Source organism: Ambystoma mexicanum, chromosome 12 (genome assembly GCF_040938575.1).
Source record: "Ambystoma mexicanum isolate Mex_15411 chromosome 12, UKY_AmexF1_1, whole genome shotgun sequence".
NCBI classification, from domain to species: Eukaryota; Metazoa; Chordata; class Amphibia; order Caudata; family Ambystomatidae; genus Ambystoma; species Ambystoma mexicanum.
In genome coordinates, this window is record NC_090936.1 from 1,030,886,022 (window position 1) to 1,030,908,805 (window position 22,784).

The window sequence follows — 22,784 nt, forward strand, 5'->3', positions numbered from 1 at the left end:
CTCAAGATCCTAGATAGGGCTGCCTATCTTCAAATCCAGCAATATCTAAAATCTAATAAACTACTGTTTTTTTCAAAACGGTAGCAGACGCCCCTCTCCAGATAGAACATGGAATGATAACCTGTTCTTTGTTTTTTTCCCACTTTTAGAGTTTGCAGCCATCGCTTTTTGTTCACTGTACCTTTCACAGATGGGAAATATCCATTTACATATCAGTCTTCATCCCACCCACATGGGCAGTCCAGCACTGAAATGCTATGGCAATTCCCATCTGAACAAGAGTACCAACAGCAACCCCATACACATGTTTCAGCCTTGTTGGGCATCATCAGTGAGGTGGAGCTGTGCCTCTCTGAGCACAGTGAGCAGGGAGTCCACGTCTGGGTTCCCCCAGGTATCTCAGGGTGACCAACCTCAAGTTCCTTGCAAATATTTTTTCAAAAAGGTAGCAGGCGCCCCTCTCCAGAAAGAACATGGCATGATCACCTGTTCTGTGTTTTTTTCCCACTTTGAGAGTTCGCAGCCATCGCCTTTTGCTCACTGTACCCTTCAAAGATGGGAAATAGCCATTTGCATATGAGTCTTTGTCCCACCCACATGGGCAGTCCAGCATTGAAATGCTAGGGCAATTCCCTTCTGAACAAGAGTACCAACAGCGACCCCATGCACGTGTTTCAGCTTTGTTGGGCCTCATCAGTGAGGTGAAGCCTACCGGCAGATAAATGCCTGATTCACTGACACTGTTACTAACAGTGCCAGTGATTCAGGCAACCCCATCCGATGGAGTTCTATGGGACTCCATGGAATGGGGAGTTACCGGGGACTCCGCTGCCAGTACTTTCCTGGTAATACCGGGATATCAGGCTGTAAAGACAGTACGGTAGTTTCACTGTATACCACCGGAATTATCGCCAGGATACCAGGGAACTCATGATTAGCCCCTTAGAGACGGAGAGAGACTGCAGAGAAAGAAAGATAGAGAACGCCTTATCGGCATTTGAAACAACAAATACAGCTCGAGTTCTTTAAAAGGCACAACTATTCACAAATGTTCCTGAAATGGTATACTTTGTAAAATAAACGAGAACAAAAATCGTTTTGACGCACACCCACCTGATGGAAAGATGTATTTAGATTGGGGTCAGGATTTACTATTTAATTTTTGATCAGAACATGTTTCTCTGAAAGTGTTTCTCTTTGGGCATGGGGCACACTAGACAGGGATGTATTCATTTGGTTTTTGAGGGCTGTTATTTACCCTGATGTTACAGTGTGAGAAGTCTCTGAGTTGCTCAAGCATGTATACCTGTTGGAGGTGGGCTTTTCAATGTATTATGAAGGTTTGACAGGTACTAGAAAAATTGAGTGTAGGAGAGAGAGAGATAAGTTGTATAGATGTTAGGGTTTGGGCACTCTCTCGCTAGAGGCTCACAATAGCCAGTATTGCTGAATCATGAGTCTCTTTGTTTTTTCTGTTACACCTGAAATCGGACACTAGAAGTACTACTCACATTGTTATTGTGATTTTGCAAATGCGGGCCACTTTTTTCTTTTTTGGTACCTATGTCTACTTGTTGCCCCAGTCTGATCCTAGCCAGGGACTGTTGGGAAATGTTCCAATTCTTCACTTCTAACAGGAAACCCGAAATCATGCGGATCTGCTCCGAAGCGGAAAATCTGCAGGTGACAAACTATATGTCAAGGAGTCTTATCCTGGCAATTAGGGCCGCATGGCATCAATGCAAAGCAGCCCATTCATCAGTGTTCCGAGCAGGGTTAATTAAAGAGAACAATCCCGGCCACAATGGATAGGGCTTCTTATACAGCTATTACCTCAAGTGTCTGAGGACAAAGCAAAGGGGGGCGGCGGTGGGGGGTTATGCAGTGCACTGCTCTATTAGGTGGCTGGCACAAACAATAATGGAAACATCTATTATCCGGCCGGGTGCCATTCCCCATCCAGCCGCCAGGTGGGGAGGAAGGACGGTGCAGGGCCAGGACTGGAAACTAAGTGGGCCTGACGTCTGCGCTGCAATCTGCAGCATGTTTTTTCTGTGCATCGAGAGCAAAGAAGGCGCGCTCTCTCACCCACACAGGCTGTACTCCTGCTGTGACTCTTGTGCACTGAGTCCTAGGACCAGGCCCTCACTGTCTCACCTTTGTAGCCACACTAACGTGCCAAAGCCTGCTATCTTACTCCTAAGAGGCCTCTATCCTGTATCAAGAAATGCAGGCGGGGGGCCTGTCTTCCCATTCTCAGGTCCTAAATGTTTTACTGCCTCTTCTCTATCAATAAACTGAAGGCTAGAGTCTGTGGTGGTGTCCCCTATAAGAATGTGTGTCATGACGTTGTCATGACTGACTCCCAATAAAAGGAGCCTCAGCCTGCAAGTGCGCCAGAATGGCAGCAGAATCCATGGATGCCTCCCACTTCTGTCTTGTATCTCATTACTGGGCGTGCAGGCTGATGCAGTGGTATCATGGCCCTGCAACCCCGACCAGCAGGTTGATGCAGTTTGATCACGGTCCTGCAGACCCCCTGAATTTGTATCAGTATGTGTAACCTGGGTGCCCCCAGGCCACTGTGTAACCATGTGATCATGGCACCGTCACCGTTGGTAAGTCCGGGTGCAACTGTCTGCAGCCTTCTGACCATGGCACTGCAAGCTTATGTTGGGTGCCCCCAGCATTGATAGGAGCGGCCCGTGGGCCCATGAGCCAGCCCACAATAATGGCAACTGGATGTTATGCTGGGTGCCGCCAGCACTGATCGGAAGGGCCTTTTCACCTACTAACCACCCCACAACATTTGCGACAAAGGTACTCGATCCGGCTGTGAGCCGCGGTGTCCCGGTGTTCGGGAGACGCAGCTACAGGCTGTGGAGTGGCTGCTCTTGCCAGTAGGGGGATGAAGCGGTTGTTGCCGCCGCCCGCACCAAAGTAAATACAACTTCCACCTAGGGGGGGGGTGAGGGGAGAGCCTGCAGCAGCTCCAGGAAGTGATGAGACACACCTGGGCCTGCAGCGGCTCCAGTAAGTGATGAGACACACCTGGGCCATATTTGCGGTTAGTTGAAGGTAAACAAAAGGAAAAGGTTGCACGGTCAGCAGCAGGGCAAGTCTGCTCCCCCTTGTGATCCCGGGCCAAAAAGGTGGTGAATTATATGTTCCGAGATAGGAGCTCTTTTGGAAAAAAAGGTGACATGTGTTCAATTCGCATTCATTGGTGAAAGCAACAAAATAAAAAAAGTCAATGTGCTCCCTGAGTGCTCCATGGTTGTAGCAAAGGAAAAAAAATACAGTTTTGCTGCCAAACGGAGAAGTTCCACAAAGAAGAAGTAAGAGGCCATGGCTAAGGAAAGAAGAAAATAGAGACTAAACAAAAAAGGAAGAAAAGACAAAAAGCACATGCATGATGCCTGCCCTGGATGGAAAGTGTGAAGATGTAAGCTCATAGGTATCATCGGTAGCAGTGTCAGTCACATTGCAATAGGAGATGCACTATCTGTACTAGTTCTAATACCAGGCCCTCTATGCACTGCATCAGGAATACACAAACCTGCGTACTGCACCAGTATTAGAAATGACCAAGTTCCACCATGTGCGCTACAGGTGTAGCAGGAGACATAACATCTCTGAAAACTGCACTGGAGAAACAAGTTCCAGAGGCTAGGAGCAAGAGCTTGACGTCCTCCATGCACAGCACTAGTAACACCAAAGCCTGCACAAGAAACACAATAATCCATGGGCATCATTCACTGCACTAGTAATACCAGAGCCGGGGATCCTTCCTGCATAGCTTTAGTGAGCCACCCCACTGCCACAAGGAGACACTCATGCCTGGGGAGTCTTATTGCTGCGTGGTGCTGCCTCTCTGAAACTGACCCACCATCATGCCGGCGGTAACAGCCAGCCGTGGCCTTTCACTGAGAGGGTGCTCATACGGCTGGGTCTAGATGGAGTGAATGATACTGCTCTCCCAAACCCCCACCACCAAGATTGAAGCTGATGTGGCCCCTGGTGTCTCTGGGTGCGGCTTTGCCGGTATGTTAAATGTTCTCTCAACTATCCTGGACTGATAAGAGTGCATGGTCTTCAAATCCCATGACTGTGCCTTTCCTTGTGGCCATGATGCTCCTGCTCCCCATAGACAATGGGGTGTGATGTTAAGCCGTCATCATGCATTGCCCTAAATGCTCAAGAGGACTCAGTAAGTATGTACATTTGATGCTGTGAACCCACTGTTTTTTATGTGCTTAAAGTTGTCTCAGTAATTATGGGCATGTGTAGCTGAGATCCTGCAAATAGAGTGCAACCTTAAAAGGGATCCAGTAGCAAGTCACATTGATGCTCTACAGAGGGAGTTCCCACCTCCCCAGTATACTAAAAACACCCTTGTGATGTGTTGGCTGACCCTATGATCAAGTGCCCAAATCCCCCAAAAATAAAGGAACATTGACATGTATTCAAAGCTGTGACCCCGACTGTCGAGATGGCTCAAAATGGATGCAGCATAAGACTTCGTGTTGGTGTGGCCCAACCATCACCCACAAACTGAGCAAAGAAATGTCTAATGGTGGTTTGCGTATGCTCTAATGTAATGTATGTGGTTACTGTTTTACCACCTGGTTCAGAGTCACCCTAGTAGTATTGTTTCTTACTATTAATTTATTTGTTGTTCATTGATGTTGTCTTCATTTTTTTTGTTTTGAAAATGAGGAGTATGGTGTTGTCCCCTTTATGAATGTGTGTCATGACTTTGTTAACAAAGTTTGATTGGTGACTCAACAATTAAAAATTAGGCATTTTGCCTAAACAACATAAATATTATAAAAATACAAAGGAAACCATGTCCAATAATGGTGGGTTAGTAACAACCAAGTGCAATTTCATGTACTGCTTTATCGATAGCGATATGTAATCCTTGTCAATGAGTCACCAATTAAACTTTGTTTTACGACACAGTTTTCCCTCTTGTGGTCCTTGGACTAGCATGTATGTTGGCTAGCCTCACTGCATTACAGGTGCACCTCCTTTGTGTCTATGAAACGGGTAGCCATTGACTCTACTCTTTACTCTGTTTTTCTCCTCTGGCCACAAGCTGCCTCCTTGCAGGAATTATTTGCATTACCCACAAGGCTGCCAGCAATTCTACTGACCTTGCAGCTCTTCGAAGATGGCTGCCACCTTGTCTTTGCAGTTAAGGAAGTTCAACCCGGACTTCCCTATTTATCCTGTACTCTAATTGGCCACTATGTGCCTTTTGTTGACTAACTGGGGACCGGCATGCTCACCATCCCTCACCAAGGCCCATGCCTAAGGACCCTGTCGGCTCCCTGCCTGCTACCAGCATGCTACTTGGGGTCCTTTCTGCACCCTAGCAGCAGAACTACAATGATGTTGCCACCTCACTCTTCTAAGAAATCTGGACTGCCTTGACATTCACACCTCCTTAACTATGGGTTAGTTCCCTCATTCTGGACTCACTCCTACCCCCTTTTGACTTTCACTGTCCCTCTCTGCTTCTTTCTCCCATGTTTACATTCTGAATTGCTTTGCGTTTTTTGGACCCTTTGCTAGCATCCAAACCCAATTGTAAATTCCCATTTGCTGTTTTTACTTGTTGGTTTAAAAGTTCAATTTTACTGTTTTGCTTTTTTGGTTTAAAAGTCAAATCTTGTTGTTTTTGCTTTTTTGTTTAAAAGTCAAATCTTGCTGTTGTTCCTTTTAGTTTAAAAGTCAAATCTAGCTGTTTTTCCTTTTGGTTTAAAAGTCAAATCTTGCTTTTTTGCCTTTTTGGTTTAAAAGTCGAATCTTGCTGTTTTGCCTTTTTGGTTTAAAATTAAAATCTTGCTGTTTTTGTCTTTTTGCTTTAAAAGTCAAATCTTGCTGTTTGCTTTTTGGTTTAAAAGTCAAATCTTACTGTATTTTGCAAACTTGCTCTGTACTTTCCTTGTAATTGTTGCTTCTCTGTAACTTGCCGGCCCAGTGACTTCACTGCTCTCTTTATTCCACACTTACCTGCCTTCCCCCTCCACCGCCCCTGCTTAAAAGTCAAATCTAGCTGTTTTTCCTTTTGGTTTAAAAGTCAAATCTTGCTTTTTGCCTTTTTGGTTTAAAAGTCAAATCTTGCTTTTTTGCCTTTTTGGTTTAAAAGTAAAATCTTGCTGTTTTGTCTTTTTGCTTTAAAAGTCAAATCTTGCTGTTTGCTTTTTGGTTTAAAAGTCAAATCTTGCTGTATTTTGCAAACTTGCTCTGTACTTTGCTTGTAATTGTTGCTTCTCTGTAACTTGCCGGCCCAGTGACTTCACTGCTCTCTTTGTTCCACACTTACCTGCCTTCCCCCTCCACCCCCCCGCTTCTCCCTCCTTTTCTCGCTGCCACTCCCATGGCACTTTCCGTTTCTCCTATCTTTTCCAACTGCTTCTCCTTTGACTATCCTTCCCTTCTCACTAAGTCTGGTAGGAAGAACTTCCAAAAGGACATCTTGTCCTCCAACCCTGGTCTCCCTATTGCTGACACCTATTCCAGTGCTTCCTCCAGACAGACACTCACCGACATCCTCTTTGTCATTCCTTTGCCAGATCTATGGACTATTCATATGATCTCTGTGCTCTGTCCTGTCTCCTCCTCTCCCATTAATGGCGGCACCTGCTGGGAAGTTCTCATGGCTCCCTTTGACTCCTCTGAAGTCATCATTAATGTCTGCCTTAATGGCACTGTCGCGGTCCAAGGCCCTCATGCCAATCTTCTCCTCTTTGATAGGTGCTACATCAATTTACTTTCATCTCCTGCTGTCCCCTTCTCTTCCCCCCATTGGCTACCTTGGCCTCTCTTGCCTCCTCCTCTGCCCCAGCTTGGGCTCCTTCTCCTCCGCAGGGAGTACCTCTGATTTGTACCCCCTGCAGAAGGTTTTTAAGGCTGGCAACCTTCTTCATCTTGCCACTCTCAACTTTCGCTCTGCTGCGAAACACTCCTCTGTCATCTGCCACCTCCTGGAAGAACTTGACCTCGATGTCCTTGGTCTTACCGAGACATGGTTTACGGCCAGCTCTGTCAAGAGCTTTGACATTCTCCTATCTGATGGCTAAAAGATGCTCTCTGCACCCGGATCCACCCGGTCTGGAGGGAGTGTAGCCCTGATCTTTCCTGAGTGGATTCCTGCCTCTATCATTCCCACGCAGACATAGGGCCTCATAACACGGACGGCGGTAACCATGGCGCTATTAGCGCCATGGTTGCCGTCGGTATTTTACCGAGTCCGCCATGGTGAATGGCGGAATTACCGCCCTATTCCAAGGTGTGTGGGGGCGGTAATTCCCCATTCACCATGGCCCTTCCCCATTCCGATTTTAGCCCCCATAGGGCTTAATGGGAATGGGGAAGGTGGTAATTACGGTACCGCAAATTACAGTACCATAATTTCCTCCAAGGTCCCTTTGCGGTTCCCATCCTTAACAGCTGGTAAAACCAACCATTAAGGTAGGGTCCCACAAAGGGACCTCGTAGTATGGCGGTAAGGGTATACGGGCACTGGTACCCTTACTGGTACCGGTAAACCCTTACCACCATCCATGTAATGAGGTGTCTAGTCCTCATTTGAAGGCCTTGTCTGCAGGATTTCTATCTCTCCTAGCCACTCTTTTACTGTGGCTACTATCTATCGGCCTCCTGGTCAGATCACCTCATTTCTCTCTGAGTGGGTGGACCTCTCCTCCTCCCTCTTGGCCTCAACCACTCAGCTCCTCCTTCTTGGTGAACTCAATATCCATCTAGACACTCCTTGTTCCTCCTCTGCACTCTTCTGTGACCTCTGTGACTCCCTCTCCCTTTCTATCCTACACTCTGGCCCGACTCACTCTGGGGGACACACACTTGATGTCTTGATCTCCTTTGACCTCCCCCTCTCCATCCCTCTGACCAGTCCTCTCTTCTGGAACGATCATCACTCCCTTCTCTCCTCTCATCTTACTCTCTCTCCCTCTCTTTCCCCCAGGCCAAGCCTACCCCAACACTGCCACCTACGTTCTCGGACATCCAGCCCATGAAGTATGTGTCATTGGAGGCTTTCACCACCACCTTCTCCCACCGCCCACCTCTGGTAGACTCACATCCTGACACAGCCCTGTCTATGCTCTACTATTCTATTTCCGATACTCTTGATGCTCCTGCCCCTGTCATGAGGATCCATTTGAAGCCCAAAGCCAAGTGCAATTCCTGGTATGTCTCTGACCTAGCTCCACTTAAAAGTAAGTGTAGTTCGGCTGAGAGGAAATGGAGGGCTTCTTGTTCCTCCTCTGACAAGCTGGCCTGTCTCCTGCTCCAAAGGCAATGCCTACCCTGTACGTTTAGAGTTATAAGTTCACAGGCCAGCTCTGTCTTGTAATGATTTATGATTGTATATTAATTTTGTAACCATGTGATGATGCCATGACCTACCACGGACAAATCCTGCACATGAGCTGAAGAAGGTAGTTTAGATTATTGTGACCAATAGGAACAGGGAATTGGAGAAAGATTGGATTTCTTTTGTATAGTTCTTCACCAATCACATGTGGGGGGTGATTGTAATAAAATATATGGGAGCGTTTTACCTGTTGCAAACATGTATATTATGTGTCCGTGTGGTTCGGAGAGACTTGGGTTAGTTTGACTCTATAGAATCATCTAGCCCCGCCCGGAAAATTGTACAATAAACTTGCTTTACGTACAAATATGCACTATCTTCTTAAGTGGTGTGCTTGCTTTGGGTTAAGGTGATTAGAGGCCCACCTCCACAGGACCAGGGTACAATAAAAGTGTAAGACGTAAGAGACATGGAGACAGGTAAACTGCAGAAGGTCATGCGCTCTGGGTACCAGTAAAGAATAAAAGCTCATGAGACTGAATGAACAAGTAAAGTGTGATGGTCCTGGGACCTGGGAACAATGTGTGAAAGCTGGGCACAGTGAACAATGAGATTGCCTCCCATTCTACCAGAAGAAATAAAGTACTACAGACACAATGGCACAGTCAGGACACCAGCTCAGCAGAGACTGTGACTTTGTTGTCTAATATGGTGTTAAACCTGATCCCCTGTAAGATAAATACTGCCAAATAAAATAGCTGCAGCCTTCTTCTAACAACACATACTGTCAAATGCATTAATTGAGAAGGTGTTATTTCAGGGATAGAGCACGGTGGGGAAGGAAGCTGTAAGTAGAAAGAAGACTGAGAAGAGTACAATTCCATGCAAGTATTTATAATGTATGGGGGCTAAAGGGCCAAGTGTGTGCTGTCGCTGGTAACCTTGATCTTGTATTTCACGGCTTTAGACAGCTGCTGACAAGAGAAATAGAAGGAGCAGCGTCTGTGTGGGTGAGCGGACAGTTCGTTAGTTGATAGAGTGAGAATCACCTGGTAGGAGGGCTAGCCTAATGGCCTTCAGGGGTTGAACGAAATTCATAAATTAATGATAGGCAGGGCACAGGAGCAGACATGCCACATTTCTCGACCAGGTGGGGGGTGATTTTGCTGCAGAAAGCGGGAGAAAGGAATTTCCCCATATGATTGCATTGGGGTTTCAATTATTTTAGGCGGGTGCTAGTGCTAGAGTTTCCCCTAGGGCTCAATGGGAATGGGGAGGATGCCGTTAATGTCAGGCCCGTTGTTAGCATCCTGGACTGCTAGCTGGACCCGCTAAGGATGCCTGGTCTGACCAGGCGTTCCTTAGCGGGTCCTGCAGAATTCCTCGTAATAGGGCAACCCGTAATGAACGGTGTCGGTCCCGTACCGGCACCGTTCGTTACAGGACCGGCAGGGTCCTAATGAGGCCCATTGTACCCCTCTGCTGGAGGGTCCCAGAATTTGCGTGAGACTTGTCATTTCTACAGGAGAGGGGAGAGAGGATAAACAGCTCCAAACACACATTCAGATTTGGCATTTTGGATGGACAGTGAGGGCAGGCCAGCCTCTGAAACAAAAGAATAACAATGCCTGCTTCACACTACACTTGTCTTGAAGGCAGCGTGGGGCCCTGTTTACTACTGAACCCTCATTGCGATGTCCCTGATAGAAGCCCCTGCAAAATGAGAGGGCAGGCTTTTTTGTGGGGCAGTACATGGGCACTCGGGCCCTCCTGATCAGTGATAGGGGCACCCAGCATAACATCCAGTTGCCATTGTTGTGGGCTGGCTCGTGGGCACACGGGCCAGCACGATCGTTGCTGGGGGCACCTAGCATTCCTTTACACGGCTGAAAACAGGCACCCATATCTGTCAACAGAGACATGATCACATGGCTGGACAGTGGCCTGATGGCACCCAGGGCTGCGATCACCCCGCATTAGCCTAGAGGCCCAATAATGAGATACAGAAAGAAGTGCCATTCATTCTGGCGCACATGTCGGCTGAGGCTTCTTTTATTGGAAGACAGTCATATTGATATTTTTATTTGTATTTTATTCCTATTTTATTTGTACTGCGCTCGTTTCAGAGCACAATGAGTCCGGGGAGGGGAACAGGGGAGGACAAAAACAACGATCGTATTAGGCCAAGTGACATTGAGAACGCGCACATGCATGGGAGAGGGAAAAGGTGAAATGCATGGGGGGTGGTAGAGAAGTTGAAAGTGCTGAACAAAAAGAATAAAAATAAATAAATAATAAATAAATAATAAAACAAAAACTGTGGTAATGCAGCCAGCAAGTGGCAAGGGCTAGGTTTAAGGCGACAGACAGGATGTGTCAGATTAGTGCTGAAAAATTGGGGGCTGTAGGGTTACAGATACAAACCACAGTGCAAGGGATTGCCGAGGCATTGCGGGTGGGTTGCACAATAAGCAGGTACCTGTGCCGAAAGTTACAGAGTAACCAGGTACACGATGCAAGACAGAACAGGTCAGCAGGGGAGAGGAGGAGCGAAGGCAGAAGCAAAGAGGAAGGTCTTGAGGTGCTTCCGGAACCCGAAATGGTTCTCGTCAAGTTTCAGAGTGTCAGCGAGGCTGTTCCAGAGGGAGGCCCCAGCCAAAGTAAGGGATCTAACCCCAGCTCATTTCTTTGAAAAAGGACTGAACCTGAGGGAGTTAGATGTGGAGGAGCGAAGAGCTTGGGGGGGAAGGTAGTTACGGAGGGACTGCTAAAGTTATTTTGGCCCCAGGCCACAGAAAGCCTTGTGGACGATGCAAAGGGTCTTGCATTTAATCCTTGCAGCCGCTGGGAGCCAGTGAAGAGATTTCAGGGTTGAAGAGATATGCTCCCAGGGCTTGAGTCCAAGGACAAGTCTCACATGTTTGCAACAGTTATAATACTCCCATATATTTTATTACAACACTCCTCCCAAATGTGATTGGTCAAGACCTATACAAAAGAAATTCAATCTTTCTCCAAAATCCCCACTCTCATTGGTCACAATAATCTTAAGCAGCATCTTCAGCTCATGTAGTTTTGACTCCAGTATAGGCATTTTAAAGAGGGTTGAAGTGTCATGTGTCTGTCTGGAGATGTATGGGCAGGGAGAGGAGTGGTGATAAAGTGCAGAGGGATTAGCAACCATCTCCACCAAAACAGTTCAGCAGATGTACGAAAGCTCATATGTCTGCAAGTGGATCCAGTATGAACTATGTGGATATAGTAAAGTGGATTTTGGGGCTAAATGACATCTATGCCTTCTCCCAACAAAGCTTGAAGAGGTGCAGCTGATAATGGGATGCAGAAAATTAAGGAGGATGCCTCGAAAATAGGTGTGTCACTGCTAATAGGTAGTGAGGTAACAGTGACACGCTTGGCACCTGATGGTGACATACTCACTGTTCTCAAATGGAACTCTTAATTTTACCTTTGTAAACATTTCAGCAAACCAGTTTTTCAAATTGTTTTTACTGGATTCATCTGGTTGCATGCCAGTTTCTGGTCATCTTCTACAATGCTATGGAGATACACAGAGTTAAGTCCACCTAGTAATTCGTGACATACTCATACTTCTAAAAGTAAACGCAGTTGAAGAGATTGGTCCTCATCTCAGTGCAATCTCAGAAACAGGCAAATATCTGCCAGGTCCCTTATTTTTGACATTACCTAAAACAGGTAAAGATGTCAGTGGCATGAGTCCTTACAAAGACCAAACAAAGAACTTAAAGTACTGGTTTTTAATAAAACGTTTTCCCTTCATCTAGTTAGAACTAATATCTGGCGACCAATTCTCAAGGACTGCGATCTCTCAGTGTCTCTATGCCGAGGAACTGAGGCTAAGTCACCTCCTCTTACTCCGGCAGGGATGTGCTCAGTCAGTTAATATGTGCAGGGCACAGAATATGCATAAAAAACAGATTGAGTTGACTTTTCCTGAGTCAAAACAGAACCTCCAGGACACGCCCGGTTTTCTGACTGAATGATGGGTGAAGCCGAGCTCCTAAGTGATCTCCATATGTCCCACATCTTCAACATCATCTCTATTTCCTCCTGAATTACGGGTTCTATGTGAAAAGACCTCTTTTAAAGGTCTCAAGAGAAAAGGAAAAAGACCGATTTACATTAACCGTTTTTTTTTTTTATCGGAAAACCAGCAATGTAATGGTCTTTTTCTCTTGAGACCTTTAAAATGTGTTTTTTCTTTTTTTAGATATATTTGGGGGATTTCACCCCTGAGCCGCCTATTGTTCCATCAACTGATAGAATAGTGATGTTCTTAGGGTTTTGATTTTTAAAAGGTCAAACATTTACCTCATTATGCGACACATAAAAGAGGTTCCCTGGTCAATTAAAATTTCTTGTGAAAAACCCACCCAGTGGAAGTAGATTATTAATGCCTTCATTTTATTATGAGCACTATTGGAATATCCTTCTCACTAATCCTTTCACAGATATTACCAGTCTGGCAGTCTTTTCATACTGCAGGTCCCTGTCCAGTAGTATTGACTCCATGTAGGGTGAGATTGTGTGTCCACTTTAGGCTCTGCTTCCACTATTAGAGGAGTCCACATTTCTCAACATATTCCCAGTTGCTCTCCCTGTCATTTATAAGCAGTGCTCTGTTCAAAGGCATGTTTTAGATGATGGCCTTCCTGTTTAGCGATTGCAAAGTCAGTTGAGATAAGTAGGGATATATGGGCCCCAGGAATGTCTGAGTGACCCATGCCTGTTTGGGTTTGAGCACTTATGGTTAAAGAGTGTATAGAACCAAAATCTTGGGGACCCCTTGCTGTAAGAGCCATATTTTCTCAGTCGTTCACCATATGGTAACAGTTCTCTTCACAGATTACTTGAGCTACTCTATCCATCCTTTGGATTTCAAAAGGAACAGCCCCAAAATGTAACAGTAGCACACTGGATCCCACATTAATCAATTTACTTAAGGCTTGTGTGAATCTGGGATTGACCCTCCCATAACATTCTGTAGGGATCACAACATGGATGTACATTTCCACCAAGCACTCGTACTGTGCTGAGATGGTGTACCCTCAAACACTGCACATGTAGACTCATGCTACTTTTTCCTAGCTTCTGGTTCAAGTGTAGGCATGTGATATAGGTTTTGCAAACTTTATACCATTGCTACCTTGGGTTGCCACCATTAGCTTGATGTGGTTGTTTTCTGAGGGCTGGATTTATAAGTCAAGTCTGGTGGAATTCCACTCTTCACACCATTTCTGATGGAATCAACAAAAAGGAATACAGGACTAAAGATGTCAAAAAGTTAAATAAACATGTACTGCTATAAGGCATGCTGCTAGATTTGGCCAAGAGTTGATCGGTCACAATGCTTAACCTTATTGTTAGATCCAGACAATGTTTTATAATTTTAGTGTCTTTCTCAAGATGCCTTAGGAGATTTGATCACCATATCAAGCATGCATTGTAAAGTTTCAATGTCCCTATATTAAGATGCCGTGGGAGTCTTGGCCCATGTATCCACCATGTATTCTGACAGGCTTTAAGCATCCTGACTTCTGTGTCTAGATGGAACTGTGATGATTCAGTGTCCCAATCTTAAATCTCTTTGGGAGACGCGACCCCTGTTTCCAGCATGCATTGTAACATGTTTTAGCGGTCCTCACTCATGTATCTAGCACTTGCTGTAATCATTCAGTGTCCCCATCTTAAAATCGTATGGGAGTCTGGAATTCTGTAGCTGCATGTATTTAATCCTCCAGTGCCTCATCCTGAAGATGATTTAGTGGTCTGTGAGGTGTCAGAAAGGAGAGCCGGACTCACATGTATAGTATTCTGAAAGTCAGGCATTAGTATAAAATGAAATGGGTTGGACAAATGCCTCTCTAGCCCTATTCTAAAGAGGCTTTTCCCTACCTAAAACACTAAAACAAAGGATCTCTCTGTGTCAAGTAGTCAGTTACTTAAAAGCAGTGCTTGTGTCCAAAATGCTCTAAGCTAACACTAGAAACAAACCAACAAAGGGTGCAAGGAAATGTCTTTTACTTGATGTCAGCAAAAAGTGTTCATAACCAAAACAATAAAGAGGATTTCAACAAAGTGTTTTCCAAGGAGAGACCTTTGGATCAAGAGGGTGTTTCCCTTCCCCGAGATGTTTAGGTAGGATGGCAAGAATGTCTCTTTATCTTTTAGGTAGATTGGCAGAAAAGGTCTCTTTATATTTTAGGTAGGATTGCAAGACTGTCTCTTTATCCAACAGTTCCTTTGTGTCTTCACTGGACTTACAATGTTCTTGTTTAAACAATAAATTCCATAACAGTCTTTCGCTCACCCTTCTTGTAACTTTGGTGGATTGCCTGGTTTACTCCCCTGCCAGGAAACTTCTATGGAATTTTCAGATCTCCTGGTATACTCCATGGTATACTTCCCACAATGGCAGACTCTATGCAGTTTCAGGTGCCCATTATACTTGCCTGCAAGGACTTCTTTCATGGGCTACTCGGATCCCCTGGTATACTCCCCTGCCAGGTATCTTCCCACAATATCAGACTTGTAATGTAACTTCAGGTGCCTGGTATATTTCTCTGCCAGTACTTCTTTCATGGGCTTCTCAGATCCCCTGCTATAGTCTCCTGCCAGGTATCTTTCCACAGTATAAGAATGTATTTATACAACTTCAGGTGCCTGGTATACTTCTCTGCCAGGACTTCTTTCATGAGCTTCTCAGATCACCTGATATACTCCCCTGACAGGTATCTGTCCAGAATATCAACTGCCTTGTGAACCTGTGTACCAGGACTTCTTATGTGTTTCATTAGTCTTTTCATTATACTGTAGAAGCATATATGCGGAGGTGCTCAGTGTATTTGCCTATGGTACCACTTGCATCAGCTTTCCCTCCCACTCATGTGTCTTTACTTGCTTGGGGCTTGTTGCTGCACTCTGTCTGGTGTGCATGCAAACATTCTTCTTAGGTACCCAATTGTATTGGGTTTTGTCTGCATTCAAACCACATTTGAGTATTGTCTGTATAAGCAATCTCATACCATTCAGTCAATAAGATGCACTCATGTCGATACGCCACGGGGTCCCCAAATGATCTGGGCAGATTCAATTGTCGTTCCCAGCTTCTCTGACTCTTGGTGTGCATCTACAACAAAGCTCCCTCCCGGGTACAGCTTCTTGCACTATGCAAACGTTCCCCAAGTGTTTCCCACAGCTCTGCAATCACTCGCCATCTTTTGTCCATGGCCTGTACCGGAGAACGCTGCCTCACTGCATGACCATACCTCCAGGAACTCCTCTGCGGCTCCTGGTGCTTCCACAGTACTTTGGATTTGCCTGCTGCGCTGCTCTTCCTTTTTTGCCAAACCGGTATGTGTATTTCGTGTTTGTGAGCCGCTGCCTGGACTTGCACGTCTCCTTTCGCACTGCTTTCGCCTGCATGGTTCACTCCCACACTGCCTTTTTCATCAGTGCAAATGCCATTTTTAAAGGTCCTGCGCACTTTAGTTCAAGCAAAACAACCAGCCTGCACGGTAGGCTTTGGGCTTCTCTTGGTTTGCATAAACTCTTGCCTCATCTTCTTCGTCTTAATACTTGAGGGTTTATTAGAGTTGAAGTCCATAGATGTTATTGTATTTCTTGAATGATATTTCTCAAAGGACTCACATAAAAATACATCAGGAAAGAAGATGTTACATTTGAGTTGTGAGTGTTTGAGTCATAGGGCCTCATTCCGAGATTGGAGGCAGCCATGGCGCTATTAGCGCCATGGCTGCCTCCAATACCGGGTCCGGGTCCGGTCTGGTTGGATGGGGACTTACCGGGTCATTCAGACCCTGGAGGACCCGGTAAGTCCCCATTCAACCAGCCATTCCCCATTCCCATTGAGCCCCCAGAGGGCTCAATGGGAATGGGGAAGGCAGTAATTACGGGCCTGCTAATTGCAGGCCCGTAATTAGCACCCTGGTCCCTTAGCGGGACCCGTAAAGGACGTGTGGTCAGACCACACGTCCTTTACGGTTCCCGCTAAAGGACCTCGTAATTGGGTGGTAAGGGATTACCGGCACCGGTCTCCTTACTGGTGCCTGGTATCCCTTAATGCCCAACTCATAATGACCCACATAGATTGGGGCTTGACTAGAGTGACATAGAGGAAAGGTTTTCTCATTTTTACTATAAGCGGGTATCGTTAGGTGACAACAAGCCATCAATAACTTGGTTATTATAGGACTTTCCTCAACGAAAAGGGGAGAACATTGCATTTCAATTTATGGAGACACCACTTCCCCTGAGGAGTTGTCTCCCTCCATGTGTTCCTCCCCCACACAGCCACCCCCAGGGTCGAGATCAAGCAGCGACTGCCGTCCTCTGGCCACATGGGAGAAGGTTGCCGCCGGGGAATCAGTGATGACTCCACTGAATTCATCACAGGTCCTGGCTCCTATGTCCAGCATACATTATAATCCTTCAGTGTCTCTATTTCAAGATGATTTTAGGAGTTTAGGTGCGGTAAACTATATTTCAATATTTCTTTTCCTCAAAATGCTTTAGGGCTGCTGACAATCGCATGCAAGGTGCCCTGACAATGCTGCTTTCTTTTCAGAGTGTCTAGTACAGGGTCTTGTGGCTGCAGGTTTTAGATGTGGTTTCTTCTCCTTCCCGCTTGGATCTTCACCCTGTCTCCTCCCTCTGGAATTTGTTGTATATCCATTTGCCTCCATGTCTGGCACAGTTCTGAACACTGCTTTCACCACGTCTCCTGGTCTGCTCTCAGTCTTTGGTCCCCAAGTAGGGACTCGCTCTAGCAGGTTTGCTAGGGCCAGTGGATTGTGTCCCCAGGTAATTACCACACACACTTTTTTTCTGTGGTGCCCTGGTCTTTTTCTTACCAGCAAGAGTTCCCATCTCATCCTCACTTCTACTGTTGAGTGGTTCAGTGCCAGGCATTTAACGATCTCACATGCTGTGGCCTTGTCTAATTGCCCTTTCCTGTACCTTCTCCAGACTCTTGCAGGCCATTGTTTCATCGACTCACAAACCAGTCTTTAACACCCCTTCTGTTGCAACCCTCTTGCCAGCAAAATACTTTTGCATAGAAAGAAACCCTTGACACGTTATTTTTTCCAGACGCAGTGTCACAGCTCTGGCCGGCTAACTGTTGCCATGATAAATAGACTTTGGGCATGATAATCTGCTATATGTTGAGGGCATCTTATCACACTACCAATTCCTTCCAGCCCAAAAAATGACAAAACACAAAGAAAGGATTGTTATTGTTGAAAGTTGATAGAAAGTGGTAGGTGCACTTATGTGCCTCCCTTTCTTTAGCCATACTCCCAGAAGCCCTTGAAGTGTGGAAGGGTTCGGGCTTGAACCTATGCCCCTGTGTACAGAGCAAAGGTTTATTACAAGCAAGCTACGCCCCCCTCCTCCTGGGGAGATCCCCAATTGCAGGGATGCAAAGTGTGTTCTCTGACTCATAGGACCCATGCTGGCTACTGAAACCTTGCAGCCATCTACTAGTTGGCTGGCACCTCTGATGTTCCAAATTTCAAGCTTACTTCGAGCTCACTGTTGTGGAGACCTCATCCTAGTGGAACCTAGTGGAACTTGTGTTTACTGTCCTGTCACTGAACATGTCCTGGTCAGAGCTGTGGTGTGGAAGGAGGTGGAAGAAGAAGGCTTAGAACTCACATTTGAAACCAGCTATCTCCATTCTTGCTTACTGGATGCTTTGACTTAAATCTGCCTCTGGTTGGGAATCATGTTACTAGTTAAATAAATTGTGTCCCATTTACAAAGGGCATCCCAGTGCATGCATCATAGGTGCGCATTTTCATATTTACTCATCCCCTAACCCATGTGCAAAAATGTAAACCAGTATAGGGCTGGGGAGGAGGTGCATTCGAATACATTTAAAAAGTGCACCCCAACTCATGTTATGTTATCTTATGTTATTTTACTTGGGATTTATATAGCGCTCTATATATCATTGTTATGACCTCAAAGCGCTAGTAGGTTAAAGGCCCTGTGGAACCGTAGTTCAGGTCAGTAGAGATAGATGCTGTCATAGAGTGTGTGGGTGCACCAGTTATGTGTGCAGCTGGTGTAGTTGTCGGATGGTAGCTGAATCCTAGCGTTAGGTTTGGTGTTGAAGATACTAGTTGGATGTTTTTGCTTTCTGGTGGTTGGACATCCAGACTGGGTTTGGCGTTAGGCCTGAAGAACGCTAATGTGAGCAGCTAGGCCGGAGTGTCATGGGATAGCTGCATTTTATTAGGCAAATTAACAAGGGGGGTCCTGGGAGTCCCTCTGCCAGACATTAGTCCTGGTTACGAGAGACTTATCCAGAGTCTTTAGCTCACTATCTTTCACAGAGAAGAAATATCCCAAACATATCAGTCTTTGTCCTGCCCTGGGGCAGTCCAGCACCAAAATGCTAGGCAATTCTCCTCTGAACAAGAGTACCAACAGAAACCCCAGACACGTGTTTCGGTCTGGTTGGACCTCATCAGTAGGGTGGATCTGTGCCTGTCTAAGAATAGTGAGCAAGGGGTCCAAGTCTGGATTCCCCTAGTAACTTAGGGTGAGACCCAAAGTTACTTAAATATGCAAATTAACAAGAGGGGTCGTGGGAGTCCCTCTGCCAGACATTAGTCCTGGTTATGAGAGACTTACCCAGAGTCTTTAGCTCACTATCTTTCACAGAGAAGAAATATCCCAAACATATCAGTCTTTGTCCTGCCCTGGGGCAGTCCAGCACTGAAATGCTAGGCAATTCTCCTCTGAACAAGAGTACCAACAGAAACCCCAGACATGTGTTTCGGTCTGGTTGGACCTCATCAGTAGGGTAAGTCTCTCGTAACCAGGACTAATGTCTGGCAGAGGGACTCCCAGGACCCCCCTTGTTAATTTGCATTTTTAAGTAACTTTGGGTCTCACCCTAAGTTACTAGGGGAATCCAGACGTGGACCCCTTGCTCACTACTCTTAGAGAGGCACAGATCCACCCTACTGATGAGGTCCAACCAGACCGAAACACGTGTCTGGGGTTTCTGTTGTTACTCTTGTTCAGAGGAGAATTGCCTAGCATTTAGGTGCTGGACTGCCCCAGGGCAGGACAAAGACTGATATGTTTGGGATATTTCTTCTCTGTGAAAGATAGTGAGCTAAAGACTCTGGGTAAGTCTCTCGTAACCAGGACTAATGTCTGGCAGAGGGACTCCCAGGACCCCCTTGTTAATTTGTATTTTTAAGTAACTTTGGGTCTCATCCTAAGTTACTAGGGGAATACAGACGTGGACCCCGTGCTCACTACTCTTAGAGAGGCACAGATCCACCCTACTGATGAGGTCCAACCAGACCGAAACACATGTCTGGGGTTTCAGTTGGTACTCTTGTTCAGAGGAGAATTGCCTAGCATTTCGGTGCTGGACTGCCCCAGGGCAGGACAAAGACTGATATGTTTGGGATATTTCTTCTCTGTGAAAGATAGTGAGCTAAAGGCTCTGGGTAAGTCTCTCATAACCAGGACTAATGTCTGGCAGAGGGACTCCCAGGACCCCCCTTATTAATTTGCATTTTTAAGTAACTTTGGGTCTCACCCTAAGTTACTAGGGGAATCCAGACGTGGACCCCTTGCTCACTACTCTTAGAGAGGCACAGATCCACCCTACTGATGAGGTCCAACCAGACCGAAACACGTGTCTGGGGTTTCTGTTTGTACTCTTGTTTAGAGGAGAATTGCCTAGCATTTCGGTGCTGGACTGCCCCAGGGCAGGACAAAGGCCCTCATTACGACCCAGGCGGATTTTTTCCGCCATCGACAGACTTTCCGGCCATGGCGCAAAGTCCCTTTACGCCATGGCGGATGGCGGACTTACCGCCCCATTCCGAGGTCGGCGCGGCGGTAAGTCCCCATTGACCCATTTACCCTTCCCCATTCCCATTTCGGCCCCATAGGGCTCAATGGGAGTGGGGAAGGAGTTAATTACGCCACCGTAAAATACGGTGGCGTAATTAACACCAAGGTCCCAGAGCGCCATGGATTTTTCCGCCCGCAAAAAGCGGGCGGAAAAATGACCATGGCGCTCCAGGAACTCGTAGTTGGCGGTAAGGGGTCCGCGCAGCTAACGCTGGCGCAGACCCCTTAGCGCCAGGGTCGTAATGAGGCCCAAAGACTGTTATGTTTGGGATATTTCTTCTCTGTGAAAGATAGTGAGCTAAAGACTCTGGGTACGTCTCTCGTAACCAGGACTAATGTCTGGCAGAGGGACTCCCAGGACCCCCTTGTTAATTTGCATTTTATTAGGGTAATGAGGTGTTCTTGTATACCACGATAGACAGAATTGTCTTTTAAATGAATGACATAGCAAGTGTTGCAACTGTGACTTTTGGGATCAGGGACTGGAGGATGTACACTGTTTGGAAGGATTATGTTGTGCCCTTCGGTGACAGATGTGGTCTCAACCATCAATGGCCAATTCATGTGTCTAGCCCCCAAAGAGAGATAATATTGGTTTCAATTTTAACACATGTATCCTTCGCTTGCGCTTTAAGGGACGCTCATAGTACAATATTCTGATACTATTCAAGTGGATGCTGGGAGTCTTAAATACATTAGTGTCACATGTGTGCCTGAAAGTAAGGTATTCAATGGGGATGGCGAGCCTTGTCACACCATCCCCAAGAAATGAGCAGCTCACATTTGTACATAGGGTGACCAACCATTTTCAATTAATAAATTTCAATGAATAATGCAACTAATGAAAGTGCATCCCCTGTGCTTTTTGAATTGTGTGATTCCTTATGCATTATCCCCAAATTAAATCTCTAAGCATATCAGTTTCGCATGGCGCCCTTGTTTTACCCATTGCGCATGCCTGGACTTTGAAGCTTCCTAGCCAGGTAGCAGTGCACAGAGGTCCAGGATGAGAGTGACTTGCTCAAGACAAGGAAGGGGATACTGGTGCAGCATCCGTACACATTCCTCACCAGGGCAGAGAAAAATGATTTCTCCACTGAAGATGCTGCAGCTTCCACCAGTTTCCCTGGACAGTGCCTAGGTGCAAGAACGGATTTGCGGTACTGAAGGGACGTCCATGAAAGATCAATGAAGTGTTAACTTCCAAAACTGGCAAGCATGGTCATGCCAAGCTTTACCTGCTTTCTATTGATATATTCACTGGTAAGAAGTACACAGATATGTGTCCTTCAACCCACAACATAAATGTTCCGAATATCAGAAGACGCAATTATTAACTGGTCGGCACCTGTGAAGTCTATGTATGGCTTCTTATTGACAACCATGAAGTTGTAATGTATCTGAAGGTGGCAGCGGTTGATCTAGGTGAAGAAACTGAACCAGAATATGTGATGGAGAAGAGATGCTCATCTCTGTCCCTTGTGGAATGGGAGATGAATAGACTGTGGATATCAAGGCCAGGACCAACTAAACACAAATGTTTAACATGCTTTAGGTCAGAGTAAGGACTATGTTAACCAGCATTGCAGCTCCTTGACATAATAACTAGTGCAGTATATTGCAGAATCCAAGCACTTATTTACCCATATACTTTACATCCAACTAAACACAAGGCTGTGGAGGCCAACTGCATCCCGAAAACGACTCTTATGGATTGAGTTGAGATTGTCTCCAAAGATATGTCCTTCACAAGAAAGTTCATTTCCTTTTGGAGATCTTCAAAATAGTGCTGGATTCCTAATTAGCGTGGCAGTTTAACTGGAACGAATTGGGTTGCAATGTCTTCTGAAGTCTTCAAAGTGTTCTTGTCATTATCATTCCAACAGGTGTCAGTTTGTGTCTCCAAGAAACCAGATCATGTGTTGTTTGTGGATGATTTGCAATATGTTCCTCAATGAAATGCACTTGTTGTGTACGGATCCCGCACTAAACCATTAACAACCATTTTTCTTTGAAAATGCCATATCCCTTGTGTTGCTAGAGCAGATAATTGTGGATTTTATACTCAATGGCCGTCAGTGATGTCATGGTACGGGGATCGTGCTTTGTTCCTCTCCCGTAGGTTTCTCAATACCCGAGAGAAGGCTTTGATTGGAAGAGCCTGTATTTCATGGGTCCGATGTTTATACATGGAAAAGTAACAGTCAACCAGCAGCTGATTTTGGTGAGGGCATTTGGAAAAGTTTGATTGGCTAGTAGTGCTACACTGCGTTGTGGTTTTTGTAGGGGCTGGGACATGGAGGGCATTGTTGAGACAGAAGCTGTGACTCTGGCTATTTAGTGGATATCCCAAAGGTGGTGTTCATGGCACGGAAGCATGTAAATGGAGGTTCATGTGTCTAAGGCCCTTATTCACAGAACGTTTTCCAATGGGGGTTTGCCATTATAAAAAGCTTCTGTGACTCAGGTCTTAAGTGTTTGTGCACTGGCA

At 45.9% G+C, this 22,784-nt stretch overlaps 1 pseudogene; it reads left to right on the forward strand.

Moving 5' to 3' along the window:
* The first annotated feature begins 1,650 nt into the window (after positions 1-1,650).
* Positions 1,651-21,794, forward strand: LOC138514707 (eukaryotic translation initiation factor 5A-1-like; annotated as a pseudogene).
* The last annotated feature ends 990 nt before the right edge of the window (positions 21,795-22,784 follow it).